Here is an 11,357-nt window from a genome sequence, read left to right as displayed (position 1 = left end):
TTACTAATGAATATAAGCTGTTGAAAGGGGCTGCCAATTAGATAGAAACAATTCAGCTTGCATTTCACTATCCGGTACTACATTAATTATGCATGGTATTTCCAATAAAAAAGTGTTTAGGTAAATTATTAAGTATTTAAATTTTTTAGTGGTGCATGGCTAATAAAATCAGTGGTGAAAGTGGGTAGTTACAGTATGTTACTGCCATCACCTAGAATCTAGACCTACTACCCTGTTGTGGGACTTGGTGTATGAAAGCTCCAATCCCAGGATGAGCAATGGCAACTGATGTCAATGCTGCCGAAAGATGTTATTTCTTTACCATAGGGGTTATTTGTGTCACTTAGCCTCTGATGAACATGACTCGTGATTCTCAGTTTGCCATTTTTTCCTGCCCTGAACAACAAGCAGGGAAAGATTTTACTGTTAGCAAGTGAAATAAAAATTGCTTGGCTGGATAATATGCAAATTTTATTTACTTTGCATTCTGATCAACAGAAAACCTAATACCAATGGATAATAAAAAGCTTGTATGACTTCAGAGATGATCACTAGGCATATGTGGCTTGAGTTTTATTTTAAGTAAGGATTTTGAAGGTTATAAGACCAGTCATATATAGTTATATATTTATATATCTTATACATAGATCTTTATATTTCTATAAGATATAGTTCTATAAGATATCTTTCTATAAGATAAAGACATGCAGTCCTTTTAACCATGTATGTTCAGTTCAGATCTTTCTCATGAACTTTAGACCCTCCTTACCAATAATTGTCCCAAAGCACCATGTGTTCAACATGTCCTAACTCCAAACTTTGTCTCCTCTTGAACCTTTTCTTCTTCTTCCTCCCACTGTGGTGATGATGGGAGTGAGCACCCACAGGCTTATCCAATCAGGAACCTGAGTAATAGTCTAGATTCTTTTTTGTCATCAAATACAATCAGTCTTTATGGTAAGTAATGCTAATTATTTACTCATTATCCAGTATTTTTCTTACTCAGAATGACAATTTTGTTTTTGTGTGACAACATGCTCCAATAAAAATACTTACCACATAGACTCTCTTGCCTCTAAGGGTGATTGCGCAATCTCGCATTGGTCTGTGGGATAAGAGAGGAAGTCTTCTGAAACTTCTGAGAATGCTATTGTTTTCTTTCTACAAAAATACACCAAATAGTGATATTTTTGCTTCTTCCTTTCCTATATACCTGCCTGAGCACAGACAACAATACCTGCAGGAACAGAATGGTGAAATAAACAGGAATAGCTATATTCCAATATATTTTTATTTACAAAAACAGGCAGCAGGCTGGATCTGGCCTGCATACTGTGTGCCAACTCCTGGTCTGTGTCACGGTGGGCGTGCAGATGTACTGAGAAATTCTTAATGTAAAAGCTAGAGTTCTGTGCTGTATTTATTGAGATCTCAGAAGTCACTGAACCAAAAAGTGGAGCAGAAGTCATTCTGAAGCAATAGAAGCAGAATAGGTTGATGTACTACTTCACAGTCCCCATGTCCCCAAGACATCTCTCTCTTTTTTTGTTTTGTTATTTTATTTTATTTATTGATTAAGGTATTACATATATGTCCTTATCCCCCCATTGCCCCCCCAACCCCCCAATCATGCCCCCACCCTCCTGGTGTCTGTGCCCATTGGTTAGGCTTATATGCATGCATACAAGTCCTTTGGTTGATCTCTCCCCCTTACCCCCACCCTCCCCTCCCTTCCCTCTGAGGTTTGAAGCATCTGATCGATGCTTCTCTGTCTCTGGATCTGTTTTTGTTTTGTTGTTATCTCGTTGATAATCTTGAATATATTCAGTTGTTGCCACCCTTGTGCCTTGGACAACTAATTTGAACTTGATGGAAGAAATACTCCCTTGCATTTCCCTTTGGGCTTTCATTCTTTCGTATTCTGACTAGTCCCTTCTTTGCTCAGTGCCTGAGTCCTTTCCCCTTCTAATCAACATCCTTGACCTCACCCCTCTATTTTTTAGCTTGTTGACTACTTTGTACAATGTCTGAGGTTTCTGTTACAGTCCCTATTAAGTTCCCTTAGGTGGAAGGGGTCAGTGATCCTGGGAGTTCCATAAACTTGGAAGTTTTCTTAATCCTGAGCATGAACGCTTGCAAACTCCAGGAGACACCCTGGGAAGGAGCTTATCATAGAATTTATCTAAAGTTAAGGGTGAATCATAAACCCTAGTAAGTTATAATTCTGGAAGATCCTATATTGATACACACAGGGTATAGGAAGCAAGGCTGTGGGTGCTTAGCCTCATTAGAGGAGCAGGCCCAAAAATGTGAAGTTTCTTGAAGGCAACAGCCACCTGATGTCAATGTGTCGCCTTATAAAAGATCCCCAATGAACAAAGTAGAGTTAAAAAGTTAAGTTCTTATGCCAGGATCTTATCCAATAGCCAACCAGCAATTCTATTTTTAGTATGTTTTCTTTCTCACTGGAAAAAATTATCTGTTAGGAAAAGAAATATTTGTAGTCTCTGCCTCAGCTTTTATTTTCTAGTGCTGGTGATGGCTTCAATAGTAATATGATCAACACTTCCCCAGCTCATTGCTTAGGGCATTGTTAGTCTTTTATACATATTTATTTTATTTTATTTTGTGTGTCTTGGCACTTCTGACACTTAATAATGTAATTTACCTTGATTGCACTGAAGATGGGACTCTCCCTGACTAAATTTAAAAAATTAATGCATTTAATTTTAGAAGTGTGCAATGAGATGCCTGGTGACTCAGTTTAGTAAAAGGAGGATTTCTAATTGCACTCCTAAATCAGAGTGTGCTCTAGTGCCCTTCTGGGGTTAAATCCTGCAGAAGTTGAGGGCTATTGAGGATTGCTGACTCAGTTTTCCCAGACTGTAAAAGGGAGTTGGGGGTGGTAATCTGTATTCAACAAACCCTGAGTTTCTAAATATTTAATATTAATATTCACTACTCTTCCTAAAGTATAGTGTTTAGGGATGCTTAACAATGAATGAATTTCTTTTTCTCCCCTTAGGCAGTTTTTGAATTCCATTTGGCATCACCTGCTATTTTGTTACATATTTTCTCATAATTGCTTTTGTGTAATCAGGGGTTGTGGAATAAAGAAAAAATGACTAGTCATATCCCAAGATGTGGAATCTAGGGCGCACCTCAGCATTATTTTAGGATTATTTAAAAATGGATTAACTGCATGCTTTTTTTTCTTTCTCAGAACAATATTTTCTCATTAGAATGGATTTATTATCATATTTCTCTTCACATTGTAGTTTGTGACAAGAGAATGAATTATAGACCTTTTCAGAGAGACTTTTTAAAATGACTAGATGATGCTTTCTCCCCTGTGCCATTTGTTAGTGTCACAGGGAGGAAGAAAACAACTTTATAATGACTTTTCTGGATGAGGAACTGAGCTGTATTTCTTGGGGAGGGTGTGAATCATGCTTTCAAGGGGTCAGGTCCAATTACCCAATGTCAAGGATGAAGAATCAACTTGATATATTTTGGTGGAGATTGTGACTTGGAGGCAGTTGACTTGGTTGATGAAGATGTTTCAGAAGCTGGCCACTTGATTGGAACCAGGTGGTAATCTTTGAGTTCTGGAGTTCAAGGCAGGAAATGAGAGGGAATGGGTTAGGAGGTGGCTGCGAGTTGATCATAAGAGTACTACACTATCAAAGTAAAAAAGCTTCCCCCTAAAAATTGCAAAGGATACTGTTGACTTATGGATAAGTGATTAATATTGATTAATATTCTTCTGTAGGAAATGAAGGACAGACATCATATGGCATCATATGGACTTTTCTAAATATAAAATGATGGAAATAGGGATTCAAGAAAAAAGTTGATAATGGATTTAAAAACTCTAACAATGAAAGTTGAAAAGGAATGAAAACAGGGCCCACTCACAGCTTGATACCCAGAGTGTGGTCCATGGACCAGCACCATTGACATCGCCTGGGAGCTTGTTAGAAATGCATGGTGTGAGGCCTCACTGAAACCCACTGCATTTTAACAAAACCCTGGAGTGATTTGTGTGCAGATTCAGGTTTGAGAAGCAGTGCTTTAGCTTTAGACATGAAAAAGATTTCTCTTTATCAACAATACTTTGGTAGCATAGGGTGACTTTTCCTTCTCTGTGCTGGGAACCACACTATTTGGTTCTATGTTGAATAATCTATAATAATAAAAGCATAATATGCTAATTAAACCGAACATCCTTCTAGTTGTCCTTCTGGACGACCTTCTGGACGAAGCCAGGGCTGCGAGGGAAGCGCGGGTCTCGGGTGCCAGAGGGAAGCTGGTACCAGCAGCCGGGGCAACGAAGGCTTACTCTTGCATGAATTTTGTGCACTGGGCCTCTAGTTGCATAATAATGAGAATGCTGTTTTATGATATTCAGTTTGTGCCTTGATATAAAGGAAAAGTTTGGTACACTTGAGGTTAGAGTTATAGAACAGAATGTAAAGGTTATAAACCTTGATAATTTACAATAACAGCAACAGCAACCTAAAAAGAAGGATTGAGAAAGGAAAGAACAGCGAGAAAAAGAGTAAGTACTAAAGGGAGTAATTTTTTTCACATTTCACAGCAAGGAATCAACAGATACTGGTTAAAGTTGAAAATTCAGGAAACAGAGTTTATTTGTCATATTTGAAGGCATAAAAGAAATACATTTAAAAATATAATCAACAAAATTAACCAAGGAGATTGAAGCAGGGAGGGAGGTGGAAGGCAGTGTACATGAACTAAACTCCCCGTCCTTATAGAAAGGAGTTGATGTAGGTGCTACCCGAGGTTGATGAATCACGAACTAAAGGCAGAATGCTCTGATCATTAAGTTAATTTATTTGAATAACACAAAGATCATGAGGGTTTCACACAAAGCTGAATTTTTGAGGAATTCCCTTTTGCCTCAGTCCATAGTCATCGTGGTCCCTCGATGGCAAGCATTTCACCATTTTTATGCCACGCAAGGGCACGGGCATTTTTGCTGAGTCTGAGAAACCCAGGGGCTGGGATTTAACTCAGTAAAGGAAGAACTGAAACTGGGGAGCCTGCATGGAAAATGGAGGTAAGAGTTTACTCCTCACTCTGTGCTCTGTTAGTTGCTTTCATTTAAAAAAAATCAAGTGCACGTGAAATATTATAAGGTTATCATTAAAAATACGTCTTTTGTCCCTAGTTATTATAGTACTTTGAAGCTTAGAGAAACCCGATAAGAGGACCTAGATATATGAGCTATAAATAGAAATGATGTGTTAAGATTCTGATCTAGCTTCAAGCTTCCTCCTGGAAGAACTTCAACAACAAGGGCAGAAGAAGGACTGCAAGTTGTGTAAGAAGAATTGCGTAAGAAGGGACCTTGTAGGCAAAGCTCCCTTTGCTTCCCTGAGCCAGTTTCCTCTCCAGCCTGATAGTCGTGCTACCACGTGCCTGTCCTTCCCCAGAATTGCTATGAGAATCAAAATCAATTGAGTTTACAGAACATTTGCTTCAGACTCAACAAATCCATATGAAAGCAGAGACACAAATTAAGTACTACCAAGCTCCTATTACATGGAGTGCACCCTAGTGGATGGGAGTAGGAAAACATGAATTTCTGTATGTCAAAGACTTAAAAAAAAAACTGTGAAGTATTATAGCACGATGTTATTAATTTTCCCTAACATCATCTAGCTGCAGGCCTTCTAGTTGCTCAGAAATAGAAATATATTCTTAATCAGGGGCCCAGGTAAATCTCGTAGTTCATAATCAGAGGGGAGAAAACAGCTGCATCTCCGCTGCTTCTGGAATGAACAAGTAGTTCAGGGATGAATTGCTCTTGAAGAATGTGTTGGTCACATTTTTCATATCCATGTGTTAAAAATGCCTGCAAACCTGTTTCCCACACCGCCCCCCCCCCCCACGCTACTCAGTTCGGAATTATTTTTTCTTCCCTCCCATTTAGAAAAAAGTATTCAATTTTGAAATTGTGTTCTTGTTTACTCACTGAAAGAGACTAAAAAAAAAAAAAAGACATCATCCCTCCATCCTTTTAGGGCCTTAGCTTCTCCTTCAGGTTAGTATCAATTGAATACTTTCTAAAAAAATTAAATGTGCCAGACCTTTGCTGGGTCTTCATGAGCATGAAGTCATCCAGTGTCACTCAGGGTGGGGCCGGGAATACAGAATGATGCAGTTAGGAAACAAGGTGGGGTTAGAAGTGAAGGGTCCTGTGTGCAGTGTTGATCGATGCACGCTTTATTTTCTAGGCATCAGATAACTGTGGAAAGTTTTGGGGGACAGGCCAGTATGTTATTGAAGGCAGATGGGAAGTTGCATCCCCAGTAGACCCTGAGAGTAGTGACTTAAAGGTGATAGGTGATTTCCTCTTATGTTACAGAATCAAGACAGGTGCTTTGTTAGTTTTCGAGGGATGCTGTAACAAACTGCCACAAATTAGGTGGCTTTAAACAACATGTATTGTTTCACAGTTCTGGAGGCTAGCAGTCCAAGATCAAGGTCAGTATCTTGCAGAGCCATACTGCCTCTGAAGGCTCGAAGGGAGAATCTTTCCTTGCCGATTCTAGTTTCTGGTGTTTGCTGGCAATCCTTGGTGTTCCTTAGTTGTAGATGCATCGCTCCAGTCACACAGCCATCTTCTCTGTGTGTGCCTTCACATCTTCTCCCTGCTGGCCCTGTCTATCTCTGGGTCCAGTCATATCGGATCAGGATCCACCCTAATGACCTCTTCATAACTTGATTGTTTATAAAGGTCCTATGTTCAAATGAGATCGCATTTATAGGTATTGACTTCATTGTATTTTTAAAGGGACATACTTCAACCTCAGAGGTATTGATATATTATTATTTTTTATTTTCTTTGTTTAGTGTTCAGAGTAATGGAACCTCCTTTTTTTTTTTTTTGGTCTACTCTTTTACCCTTGGGAGGGTAAAAGAGACTAACCTTTTGGTCTACTCTTTTACTGAGAGGTAAAGAGACTAACCAGTTAATTAGGCTATTTTACTCCTTTTTCATTCTCTCTCTCATCTCTTTTCTTTCTATCTATCATCTATCTATCTATCTATGTAAATATACATTTATTTTTTTCACTATGAACTTTCCTTGTTTTCACTGGTGACAGATATATGTGTGAACTCTATGAAAGATTAACATATATTTGACTCTACTTATTGGAGGGTGAAAAGACACTTGAAGTAATAATGATAGTTAATTTAATTGAAGAAAAATATGTTTTCCTTAAATAGTGAAAGATGCTTTTCATTTAAGATATTTATTTCCTAGTGAAAGAAATAGTTCTATCAGCTGAAACAACGTCATTTGAGCAAATTGTTGAGCGGCATTTCCTGGTCCAGCCAATAACATTGGTTTGTGCATAGCAAATCATCTCAATTTACCAACTGTTCTGAAATTATTTGACCGAGGAGAAAACATTAATTCGAATCCTGTTACAATGGACATTGAAATAGGGTCATGAACCTTGTAGAAGATGAGGACGAATCGTTTTCTCTCTGATTTGGAATGGCCTCTTTTATCATTGCTCAGTGTTTTTCCTCTTTTTATTTGTAACTAATGGCATACCATGGTTCAGGTCTGCCGGTCTTAATCTACAAACTAGGCCATTAGCAGCCCCAGTCTGCATGATGGCATGCCCATTAAAATTAGGAGATTAAAGAGTAATGTTCCTTGCCTTAGACCAGTTTGCATACCAATGACAATTTCCCCAGCTATTGAATGAAGAAATACTTACATGGCAGTGAACTTGATATCATTAAATTTAGGGAACACTGAATAGTGTGTGAGGGTGGAGGGGGGCCAGACTGCTAGAGGATTGGGAATTAAAAGCCAGAAACAGAGTTTTTAATACTTGTTTTACTTTTTAATATTTATACATTTATTTTTACTTTCAACAAGCATTAAATTTTCATCTGTATAGAAGGAGGTCAGGCTAAAGGAAAAAAATAGTCGAACTGCATATTTCTCCATTCCAAAGAGAATCTCAGAGCTGCAGTATTTCTCTCTGTGAAATAAGAACAAGAATACCTAACCCTGTATTACAGCAAAGGAAGGAGAGATGATACGATAAATGAGATAAGTTTGGGATTCATTCTTAGAATTTTTAAGAAGATATCTAAAGAAGGATTCAGAAATAAGATGTGGAAATTCACTCAATTTAGCTTGAAAAATGGAAAATTTAATGTAGGCTTAACCCATATAAATCTAGGGTTTTCATGTTCTGTGTCTCAGTTTCCAGTCATTTCTATACCAGCATAGTGTAGCACCTGAAATACATTAAATAAAAATGTTATTTTTTTTTGGGGGGGAGGGGCAGCTTTTGAAGATGATTTAAAATAACCTAATTTGGAAACTATAGCAACGCTTTCACAAATCCCCTTTCTAATACACTTGACCCCCAGACCTCTCCAGAATCTTTCACTTCAATAAATTATCTCTAGAACCCTTTCTGAAACTCAATGCTCCTGAAATTTTTTTCTATCTTTGTCCACGTTCTCGGTCTCCCTCCCCCACTCCTTTCTTATTCAGTCGAGAATTCTTCCCAGTTTCCTCACATCTTGCCAGAATTTTACCTGTTTTCGATTTAAAAGAAAACTAGTTAGCAAGAGATAAACTTCCTTGGGCCATTGGGAAGTTCTCAGGAACTGAAACAACATCAGACAACTACCGCTTCAGCCTCTCTTGTTCCTGGGCATGTGGTCTATCATTTGTTCTGCAGATCTGCTTGGCTTTTCTCTAATACAAGTCCAGGTTCTCTGCCATTTGCCTGTCCGCATGTAGTTCTTCACAATGGACAATCTCGAAATGATGGTCTCAGCCCTCTAATGTTTATGACCTTTTAGAAGGAATTGCCTTAATTGATTCCCAGGAGAGATAACTCCCAAATAGAGAGCCTACTAGCCCAATTTGATTCAGGTATTTGCCTCTGGTCAAAAGGGCAGGGGTCATGTGGCATGTGCATTATGTCATGCATGGACATAATGTTTCTGGGAGGGTTGGCGAGGTAGAGGAGGGTGTGGGGGAAGTAAATAATGTGGTATACCCAGTCCAGAAGAGACACTGCAACCTCTGTAGCATAGTGTAGTTATTTCAAACTCATTTTAGTCATCCGTCCATTGGCCTTTGTACTAGGTCCTGAGTCTATACTGCTTACCTTTGGACATAGACACCTGGTTTACTTGGACTTGACTTAAAAGCCTGTTTGGAAGCTTCGCTCACTCAGGAACCAATGACTTACTACTGTCCTCCGAGGTTATGAAAACTCCTTGTGACAGTTGCAGGATATTCAATTTTCTTGGAGGAAACTCTTGGGGGGTGAAGGCAGAGTTTGTGCAATTTGAGTAGCATCTAAAATAAGGGGAAGCTCCAAACCCCCAGTGGAACGTGCTCTGGAGAAACTGATGGATCGAGTTCTCTTGGTGTGGCAAACGTTTCCATTAAGCCCACCCAGTGCTCTGAATTTCCCTCCACACCCATGCTAAAACAGGAAACACTACTCTACATTTACATGATTCATACTATCTATTATCCAAGATAGCAAGTGATGAAAATAATTATCTAAGATAAAGTGATAATGATGAGAATTAGTTTGGCTTGGACTATTGCAGTAGCCCTTTAACTCTTTTATCTACTGCAAATGTATCCCTTTCTAATCCATTTCTAACATGGGCCAAAATTATATCTCTGAAATTAAAAAATAAAAATTCTATGGCTTTCTAGTCACTAAAGAACAGTGTCAAACTGCTTTATAAAAGCCCTTCATTGATCTTATCCTAACCTACCTTCAGAATTTCTTAAGTCACCTACCGCCTCTTTTCTCCTTGTATTTCTTTTTTTCTTTTTTTGGTATTTTTATTTTTTCATTTAATGATGCAAAACACAAATGCTGATGACATAGTTTCACATATAACTCTTCTCTCTCACAACTCAACAGATGGAACTACTTTCAACTCTATATGGAGCATACTGTATTAGTATTTAAAAAGTTTATTCTAACCCATTTCTCCTTTTATATTCTAAAACATCTTCATTATGTTGTTTGATGAGATAGACCCACAGGAAGATGGTAGTACCCAAGGTCAGCCCCACTTTCAGCCAGTCAGGTTTGTCGTGTAGCGGCTCCCAAAAATAGAACTTGGACTGCACTGACCAGCCACTCAGGAACCTGGCCAGGGGCCAGCAGCTGGGAGAAGGGCCGCAGCAACACGGATGGTGCCATCTTGCCTGGCGGGCTCCTCTCCTTGTATTTCTTATTCACTGAAACATTCCCAGGGCTTAGAAAAATGTCTGGAACATAATAGGCACTCAATAAATTTTGTTTAATCTCTTTTTTTCACTGGTGTCACTCTTATTCTCTTTCCTTTTGAAGTAAATCTTTTATTTTTTCAGTATATCACTCTCTAAGTCCTTTTCTTATATTAATTCTAAGTATGTTCGTGTTCATGCATATTCTTATTATTTTGCAAATCCACATGTGTGTGCACCTTTAACTCTGACATCATGCTAGAACCCCAATAAGAAATTATCTGATTGCATCTTCCTTTAGATTTGTGTTGCCTTTGTCAAGGAAGACAAATGGAGTGTGCTCATCTGTGCTCAGGTCAGAAATAGGACCACATATTGATAGCAGCAGGTGTGACCCTGAGGCTCAGACTAGGAGGGCTGGACTGCACCATTGATTGGTTGAGAGAGTGGATATTCTGCCTGCTTATTCTGAGTATCTCATGATCTGACATCTACTAAAGTTCACCTTCTGCAGTTACCTGGTTAGTCATTTGCCTGTCTAGCGTTTAATCTGTTATTATGGTTTCTAAACTTGTTTAAAATGAGGAGGTTATCTTGCTGATGCAAGAAGAATGATTTTTTCCCCATCATTGTTAACTTTATTCTCTCAGTTTCTTGCAGGTCTCAATGTGTGACAATCATTTTATTTAATTATCAGGATATTGGACTTACTGTTTCATTTCCTTAAACCCCCCCACTACAAGAATTTAGACTTGTACATCTTGGGTAGAGGTGACAAATTGTATCTCTTTGACCAAACACTAGTTCAATTCCTCTAAGCCTTTTTCTCAACTAGACCTCAACCTTTGGACTTCTGTGTCCATCTTTGCATCACTGATTTTAGCCAAGTCCTGCTATGTCAGTTTAGAGAGAATCTTCCACCCTAATTTTCTTATCACTCTTGATATCTGGACAAATTCTCCATCCTGAAAAATCCCCAGGTAATATCTAATCACCCTGGCCTGCCTTCAGCAAGAATATTATTAAGTCTATTTAAGCAGAATAGCACCGCCCCCCCCATCTCTGATGTTTCTTCTCAGTAATT

General features: G+C 38.6%; 1 pseudogene; it reads right to left on the bottom strand.

Moving 5' to 3' along the window:
* Positions 1-9,887: 9,887 nt before the first annotated feature.
* On the bottom strand, positions 9,888-10,247 carry LOC102439253 (annotated as a pseudogene).
* Between the last annotated feature and the right edge of the window lie 1,110 nt (positions 10,248-11,357).

This window comes from Myotis lucifugus, unplaced genomic scaffold (genome assembly GCF_000147115.1).
Source record: "Myotis lucifugus unplaced genomic scaffold, Myoluc2.0 scaffold_112, whole genome shotgun sequence".
NCBI lineage: Eukaryota > Metazoa > Chordata > Mammalia > Chiroptera > Vespertilionidae > Myotis > Myotis lucifugus.
This window is presented reverse-complemented; position numbering and strand designations above follow the sequence as displayed.